The sequence below is a fragment of the Peromyscus leucopus genome, chromosome 9 (genome assembly GCF_004664715.2).
Source record: "Peromyscus leucopus breed LL Stock chromosome 9, UCI_PerLeu_2.1, whole genome shotgun sequence".
NCBI lineage: Eukaryota > Metazoa > Chordata > Mammalia > Rodentia > Cricetidae > Peromyscus > Peromyscus leucopus.
Window position 1 is genome coordinate 93099379 of NC_051070.1, and position 9410 is coordinate 93108788.

Sequence of the window (9410 nt, forward strand, 5' to 3'; positions counted from 1 at the left end):
GCCAAAATTCCAGTGCAATTATGGTAATGTCCGCACCTGTGTCTACCAGACAACAAAACACCATTTATTTTTATCGTTAATTTTGGTCTTTGTTCATTAATAAAAGTTTGCCAAAAAAATTTCTTTATGTTTTCTCCTGAATTTTCTATTCTCTCTGTTTCATCATCCTGACCAGCATGATTTATTCCAATAGGCATTTGGTTATTTAATCGCTCAGAGCAGGGATTTCCTCTATGGCTGCAGGAAAGGTTTGAACTGGATTGGCAATGGGGGCCTGCGCGAGGTCCCTCTGGGAGTTTCCCGAAGACTGAGGCAAAGGATTATCCTGTCTGTCCTTTGTTGATCTACATTTGTTGGTCCAGTGTTTTCCCTTACCACACCTTCTGCATACTCCAGAAGGAAGGGGCATTCTGTTGCCATTGTTCCTTGAAGAAACATTGTTTCTAGGAATGACCTGTTTACAGTCCCTTTTCAAATGTCCTTGCTTTTCACATCCAAAACATCTAACATTTCTCAAATCTTTTGAAATTGCTTCTCCTACCCACGTATCATCATGCTCATCAGCTTCAACATTAACTGTGTCTCTAATCCAATCTTCCAAAGGTGCAGATCTTGCCCTTAATGGCCTGATTATTCTTTTGCATGCTGCATTCACATTCTCAAAGGCCAAAGATTCAATTATTGCCTTACTAGCTTCTGAATCCGAGACCATTCTCTTTACTGCTGAAGCCAGTCTTTGTAAAAAATCTGTAAAAGACTCTTTTGGGCCTTGCATCACCTTTGTAAATGACTCAGATTTTTTTCCTGGTTCCTCAACTCTGTCCCATGCATTCAAGGCTGCCGTTCGACATAAAATTAGGGTTTGGACATCATATAAACATTGTGTTTGTGCTGAAGCATATTGGCCTTCTCCAATAAGCTGATCCTGGCAAACTTGTATTCCTTTATCCCTCCATTGTCTTTCTATGTTTTTAGCCTCATCCTTAAACCAGGTCAGAAATTGAAGTCTCTGGCTGGGTTCCAGAACACCTTGTGCAAGGTCCCGCCAGTCCTGTGGTACTATCCTATTATATGTTGACCAAGAGTTTAACATTTGCTTTACATATGGGGAATGCATGCCATAAGATACTATTGCCTCCTTAAACCTTTTTAAATCCAACATTTCAATTGGAGCCCAAATATTTTGTGTAGCCATTTGATCAGGCATCTGCTGTATGGTTACAGGATAAATTAAGGGTGACTGTGTGAAAACAGGCTTTCTTTCTGTAACCTTATGATCCCGACTTGAAACAACTTCACTGTTAATTTCTTCTGTCTGAATTTTTACAGGTTTAACAAGTTCTTCTAAAGCTGTTATCCTGGCACTTAAATTGACTATCTTTTTAAATATTAAAATGAGGATTAGCATAGTGATAAACTGCATAATTCCAACAATACTAATCTTCTCATATAGTTGTTCCATTGTCAGACTGCCTAAAATTTCAAGAAAAACCCAATTTTCTTCCAATGTACACATAAAACCCATTTTTTTTAATGTGGAAAAAAATTCTCTTTTAAATAGTTTCCTTTAAAATATCTGATATGTTGTGACTTACCAAATCTGCATAGAACAGTAGAAATCCAAGGGGATTTTCAAAACAGCCACCTAGTGTCCAAGGTGTAAATCCAAAGAGAAAGAGAGATAGAGAGAGAGAGAGAGAGAGAGAGAGAGAGAGAGAGAGAGAGAGAGAACGCACAAGAAAGCATAGCCGGCTAAAGCTTAAATCCAGCCACATGTTCCCTCTTGTGCCGAGTCAAGGCTTGGGTCTGGCTTCCTTAAGCTCTGACCACGTGTGTTGGCTTTACAGGCAGGGCCCTGTTCGGCAGGGCAGGTCTGAGTTGTTTGTAGCACCGGCTTTAAACAAGCAGGCTTTAAGCAAGCAGCTCACAGATAGTCCAGCCTGAGGTCAAGCAGACCTAGACCCAGGCTAGGAAGCCGGCCGCTCGGACTAGGAAACCGACCGCTTGGACTAGGAAGCTGACCGCCCGACCTGCCACCCTTGTGGGAAAGCGGACCTGCCACCAAGCCAAGCAGTTTTTAATGGATTCTTGTCACATTGGGTGCCAGATGTAGATGTAACCAACAATCTTATTAAATAAGAAACGATGTAAAAGAGAAAGCCGAGAGGTCAGAGCTCAGAGCTAAAATCTCACCCTTCCTCCTGCGGTGTCCCAGCTTTCTGAAAGAGAGCTATATCCTGTCTGTTCATCTTTTTATAGTATTTTGTTCTGCCTTCTCATTGGTTGTAAACCCAAACACGTGACTGCCTTGTCACTGTCTGAATGTACAGCACCCTAGGTCTTAAAGGCATATGTCTCCAATGCTGGCTGTATCCCTGAACACACAGAGATCTATGGGATTAAAGGCGTGTGCCACCACTGCCACACTCTTGCTATGGCTCTAATAGCTCTGACCCCCGGACAACTTTATTTATTAACATACAATCAAAATCACATTTCAGTACAATTAGATTACCACCACACAATACTTTAGAGAAAATGTTAGAAGAATTAAAGAAAGTTTTGCCTTGCTAGAAATTACAAATTACTCCTGAAAAAATGCAAAGAAAAGATTCTATTAATTATTTAGTATATAAGATGGGTTTACAGAAAATTCAACCACAGAAAGTATGAATCAGGAGACATCAATTAAAAATCCTTAATGACTTTTAAAAACTGCTGCGAGATATTAACTGGCCATGGCTTACAATTGGATTTACAAATCAAGAATAAGTGATTTATTTCAAACCCTAAAAGGTGATAAGGACTTAAATCATCCAGAAAAAAATTATTAGCAGAGGCTGAGGAAGAATTGGCTTTGGTAGAACAGAAATTACAGGATGCACATGTGGATTGCTTGGATCCAAAGCTTGGTTGTGTTTTAGTTATTCTGCCTTCTACTCATTCTTTCACAAGATTTCTGATGCAAAGAGAGGATAATGTCTTAGAATGGATATGTTTACCATACAAACAAAGTAAAAAATTAAAGAGCTACATGGAAAAAGTTTCTGAATTGATTCTTAAAAGAAAATTGAGACTTTGTCAGTTAACAGAAATAGGTCCAGCAGAACTTGTGGTACTTTTTACTAATGTTGAAATTGCTTCATTATGGGCAGAAAATGAAAATTGTCAAGGAGCTTGCAGTAAGTTTTTGGGGGAGATAAGTAACAAATGTCCAAAAACAAGAGAGTTCAGTTTACAAAAAATAACTAATTGGATTTTACCTCATGCAGTAAAAGTTACCCCAGTTTCTGGAGTCCCTACATTCTATACTGATGCAAATGAATTAGGAAAGGAAGGTTATAAGTCAGAAAAAATAAGTAAAGTGGTTGAAAGCCCTAATGATTCGATTCAGAAGTCAGAATTATATGCTATTCATATGGTAATATTAGATTTTTCAGAACCTCTTAATATAGTTACTGACTCTCAATATGCAGAGTTGTTTTACATATTTAAACTGCTGAATTTATTCCAGATGACTTTGTTATTTATTCAGTTATAAGAAATAATCAGAAATAGAAATCATCCCATATATAACACATATTGATACCATACAGGTCTACCAGGATCTCTAGCACAAGGTAATAAGGACATTCATCAACTATTGGTAGGAAATGTGCTAGAAGCCTCATGAAAAATATCATGTCAATAGCAAATGTTTGAAAAAGTATTTTTCCATCACTTGGCAACACACGAGGAATTTAGAAGAAAATGCCCTACTTGTTTCTTGTATAAACAAACTCCACTACCTGCGGGAACTAGCCTAATGGGTACTCAAAGAAATAGAATTTGGCAAATGGATATGTTTAATTTTTCAGAGTTTGGAAAATTAAAATATGTATACCATACCATAGCTATATATCTACACACACACACACACACACACACACACACACACACACACACACACATATATTCAGGATTTCAATGGGCAACTGCTTTGAGTTCTGATAAAGCTGATTCTACTCACATATTTGTTAGAAGTTATGGTCATAATGGAGACACCTGTACAAATTAAGACTGACAATGCTCCAGCATATCTTTAATAAAATGAAACAGTTGTTTTGCATATTACAACATAAAGCATATTATGGCTATCTCACACAATCCTACAGGGCAAACAGTTATAGAAAGATCGAACTCTAAAGGATATGCTAAATAAACAGAAAGGGGTAACAAAAACCCCAAGAAATAGACTGTATAATGCTCTATTAACTTTGAATTTTCTCAATGCCAATGAGAAAGGAATAACAGCTGCAGAGAGATATTGGATAATAGAAAAAAGCTACTTAATTAAATCAGCCTGTGTACTTTAAAGATGTGCTGACCTCAGAATGGAAGCCAGGATATGTGCTACATTGGGGAAGAGGTTTTGCTTTGTTTTCCACAGGAGAAGAAAAAATGTGTATACCAACAAGATTGATGAAGAAAAATTTGAACAAAAAAGCCTTCCTGATGAGGAGAGGAGATAGTTAAGAGTCAACTTGGCCTAATGGTATAGTATATTTCCAACAGAATAAAATTTCATAAGTCTCCCTAAATATTTGTTTTTGTTGTTCTTTACAACTATAAAAGGCAAATGATCTTTTTGTAATCCCAATTTAATTAAAATTTAAGCTGGTTTTGGGGTTGGAGCATGTTTGTTCCATGATAAACCCCAAGTATGCTTGTTAAAGAAAAATCCAAAATCCCTGTCTTGTGTCAGAAGAGCCACTTGATGTGGGACGGAAGAAAACCAAAATTTAGTGACTTTACTATTGCCAATAATCTTTGGTTTTATTTTAACTATTTAAAACTTTTCATTGACATAATTAGCTCTAAATTTATAAGGCTATCCTGTATATGACCTTAAAAATGTTTAACTTTTCAGCAGTGAAACATAACCATTCATAACAGTGTCCTTTGACATCTCTAATAGAAGACGGGGCTCCACAATGATGATTCTATAGGGATTGTGGTAATGCCATTAACAAGCACCACCCAAAGATTAGTATCAGACTACAAACTGCTCTGGACAACTCTAAAGTTGCTTGCTGAGAGGGTCCGGCCTCATGGGATACTTTAGCTAGGATTTCAGATGTTGTAGCTGGTTTTCTCAAGACTTGGCCAATATTTCAGTTTTTTCATGGTATCATGACCCCCACACAACAGAAAGTAATTTTGGGGACATGATGCCCACATTCCTATGAGGTAGGGAGAATGGTATTTGGTCAAGTGGTGGCTTATGGATGTTTGTCATCATTTGTGGGGCTTGTTTATTAAGTGTTACTGGTATTGGCAAGGGAGGAAATTATACAAATGATATTACATTCAGGGATATCTTTCAAAAAGAGAGAGAGAGGAATATAGAAATGATAAGATAAAAGGGTAGATTATTGAATCTACTTTAAATAATAAGGTAGATTATTGAACCTTCTATAAAGTGAAATAACAACTATTAACCTCAAGTACTTTGTATTTATAAAGACTTTGGTATATTGATACAAATTTAAGGTTATTTTTGTTACAACACATTATATATATATATATATAATACTATATATATATAATAGAAGTATATATATAATAGAAGTATTTGTTTAAGGTATTGTACCTATGCAAATCATTTTAAATGTAAAGTTCTAGTTTTTGAAAGCTATTATTATAAACTATATAGGATAATCAAGAAACATAGGTTAGTAGTTAGTTATTTATAACAAACAAATTTGTGGATATGTTAGATATGTTTCCAGATCATATAGAGATAAGTTCTAGATAGATAGATGGTCTTTAAACCTTTCAAAGACCTACAGAATATGGCATTTAGGATATAAATGTGAATATTGATTGTATTATGCCAAAATTTGAATAATAACTACAGCAATTTTATCCTGAGGATTTTTCCTGGGCACTCTGACCACTAAGAGTTAATAATACACTGCTTGAGACATGGCAAAATGCCCAGGGTGGTTGAAGATTTTGTTTTGGTCTAATGTCCTTAAAGCAACCAAAACAACCAGCCTGAGCACAGGCTGTCATATGCCTCTAGATTCTCAAAAATTGGGTTATGGGGTTAATGAGAAATAATGATAACTCCGTTTATTAATGATGTCAAAACTTGTGGGAAAATAATTGGAAATGATAACTCTGTTCTGTCATAGTTTATTAATGATGACTAAAAGATGAGCAAAAGAAAGTGTAACACATGTCCAAAACAAAAAATGATGTGATCTATGTTTTGGAACATCATGAATGTATCCCTGCTAACGAAATTCTGTATAAATAAAGAAATACTCTGGCTGTTAGTCAGTCAGGCTGCAAGATTCTCCCAACCACCATGGCCTGGCTCACTTCCTTCTCCCGCCAACTTCTTGAAAAACCCTAACCCTTCAGGCTTACACCCCCAAGCCCCATGAAATAAGGAACTAAAAAGAAAACTAGTTCCAAGGGCCACCTGACTCAGCCATTATTCAACCTGTAACAATGTAACAATGTGAAAAGATTTCTGTTAAAAGATGTGCTCAACTGTGACTGGGAAAATTGCAAATGTTCCAGGAAGGACCACTGTGACCTTTGTGTAAACTCCACTCCCGCCCTGATACCCCCGCTTGAGGTTTCAGGAAGAATGTACATGCAGAGGTGACTGTACCCACTCTGTGATCAGACCATGATCTTGTGAAACGAAATTGTATGGGAATTGTAATCTTATGGCTTTTGTGGGTTTTTCCTTTAAAAGCCCCCGTGGGGCTGCAGTAAGATGCGGCTCTTGCTCTTAGGAGCAGAGTTTGCCCATCTGTACAGTCACTTCAATAAAAACCTTATACTGTTGCATCAACTGGACTGGAGTCTGGGTTCTTGGGGTGCCCACTCAAGTCCCTAAACTTTTGGGGTCCAACATTCTTTCACCCTCTGCAGGACCCCTCCACTGCCGGGAAATGGCTCCAGACAGCACACTACAGTGTTCAGAATCAATCATAGACAAATGATCCAACTGTGTTCTGGAGGATCAGTGTGAGACCAACCTGAGGTTCTCTCATGCAGAGGCAGCTCTTCTCAAGGTATGTTTCTAAATATATAACAGAATTCCTTTTATCTCTCTGATTAAGTTAAATATGAAGCAACTGAACTGCAATCAGAAATGAGTACAGAGGATTAGATCATCACACTTCTGGGAGGATTCTTTGGAAGCACACAGCTGGTCAGTCTAGTGACTTACAGTGCCTTGAAAGATGACAGGACTGTTTTAATCCCATTACTGAACAGGTTCCTTGCCAAGCCTACAGAATAATGGAATGTCCAAACTTAATCCAAAGCAGGCTAAGCCTGCCTTTTCCATGCCATCCTTCTTTATGCCATGTAGGAATCCACCATGGTTTCTATGACCCACAGGCATTAACTCACATAAGCATAATGCATAGCTATTGCATGTATGAGCATGCCTCAGACTCCTTCATCTGGTCTCCCCTCTCCAGTTGTAACATTTTGAAACCAGACAGGCATTTTCATACATATTCCCTCTGCATTCCCACAATGCTTTTTCTAACTCTGTGAATGATGGTATCCAGTGCCATTTATAACAGGGATTATGCGGGTCCAGCCCCTTGATAGTCCATACCCAGGGTCTAGGAAGAATCTACAACCAGCTGATAATTTAATCTTTGATAATATGAAATGGATCTATGCACACAAAACTCCTTAGTTCATACACTTTTTTCTTATGAGTCAGTTCTCTCTCTACACAGCTTCTATTCTGCTCTCATGCCTAGTTCCTTTCTTGCCTGATTTGTCTCTAACCTTATCTGTTGTCCCCTCTAAGTTCTACCTTAACTCTCTCATCTTAGTTTTGTCTCATCTAGGGCCTTCTCATCTCGTTCTTACCCATCTAGTACTCTCCCATCTGGCTCTTTCTCATCTTCCATCCTGACCTCCAGTTCTCTAGTCAAAAATCCTCTCCAGCCAAAATTCTTAATATCCTCTTTTCATTCTCCTTATACTTCAGTTACCCATCTCTCAGGTGTTCAGTTATCAACCCAAGCCGTAGCAATCCTCTGGCAGAGCAAGGTCACCAGGCTTAAATTCTTACAGGGTCTTAAAAGCAGGTAATAATTTTCCTCAGGCAGTGGCCGTCAGGCTTTCTTTTACAACCCAAATGAATACTGATGATCAGTTAGTCAAGAAGAGAATTTATGTACTCAATCTACATTCCTAGAAGTAGTTAGGTAAGAAATTAAGAGTCTATTAGTAAGGCTGTAAGGAAGGAGGGACTCACACTAAATTACACAAAAAATAAAGCTATCAGCCTGACCTAGGAGACAGGTGTTGTTTCATTTGGCCTTGGAAGCTTGATAGGTATTTTAGATAAATACACTGTTAGGAGTTCTTGGAAGCATGCATAGCATTACAAGAAAATCACTGTAGGAAACAGCATATATATATCACCAAGACGTCTTAAGCCATGCCTTGACCTTTGGAGAAGTCCTCGACTTTTCCAAGTAGTAGTTTTTGTGATTGTAGCTGAATTCCATTATGTTTTCCTGAATCTTGCAGGAATTTTATGTGACAGTATTATGCTCATTACACAAACATGGGATCATAATTCTACTTGCCTTCATTTCTCACTTAGTCATATATTGTGGACTTTTCCATAGGTATAAATGTTTCTTGCTGCTTTGTCTTTTCAAGACAGCTGTGCAGGACTCTACCACCTCATTCCTTTGTTGTACCTGTTTCGTGAAATACCCAGAGACTACTAAGAAGCCAGTTTCTGATGCAAACACATAGGGTCCTTTTATTCTGGTTCAACCTGGGCCTCCACCTGGCAGATGGAAGGAAATGTGGCAGCAGCCATGAGTCCAGATGTAGAGAATTTTTATAGGAAAAAAACCACAAGCCTGGAATTGGCAACTTGGGATAGGGTAGAAGGGATATGGGGCAAGGTGATTTCTTGAAACCATTGGTCTAGACTTTGGGCATGAAACCATTGGGTTAGACTCTTGGCAGGGAACCACAACCTGCTGAACAGGATTATCTGGACTGCTCAACAGAATTATCTAGATATCTTCAAGGGCCATAAACTGCAGATAGGATGTCTGCAGAAAGATACTACTCTGTATCTGTTCAGAGTTGTCATGGCACATTCCTGAGGTCCTTCCTGGAACTGAGAATAGCAGGTGGTCTGAGATGGTGACCCTTTCCCTAAGATGGAGCCTGTAAAATCAAGCCTAGACCTTCACATTCCCCCTTTCACAAGTACCAATGACAAGACTCAATCATGAGTCCTACCTGTCCAGAGGTTCAAGGGTATTGGGATCTAAAAACCATTAGCTAATGGATTTTTCTAGGGCAGTGACATCTGTATCTATTGACATTCTTAAGGCCCTGTAGTTCTGATC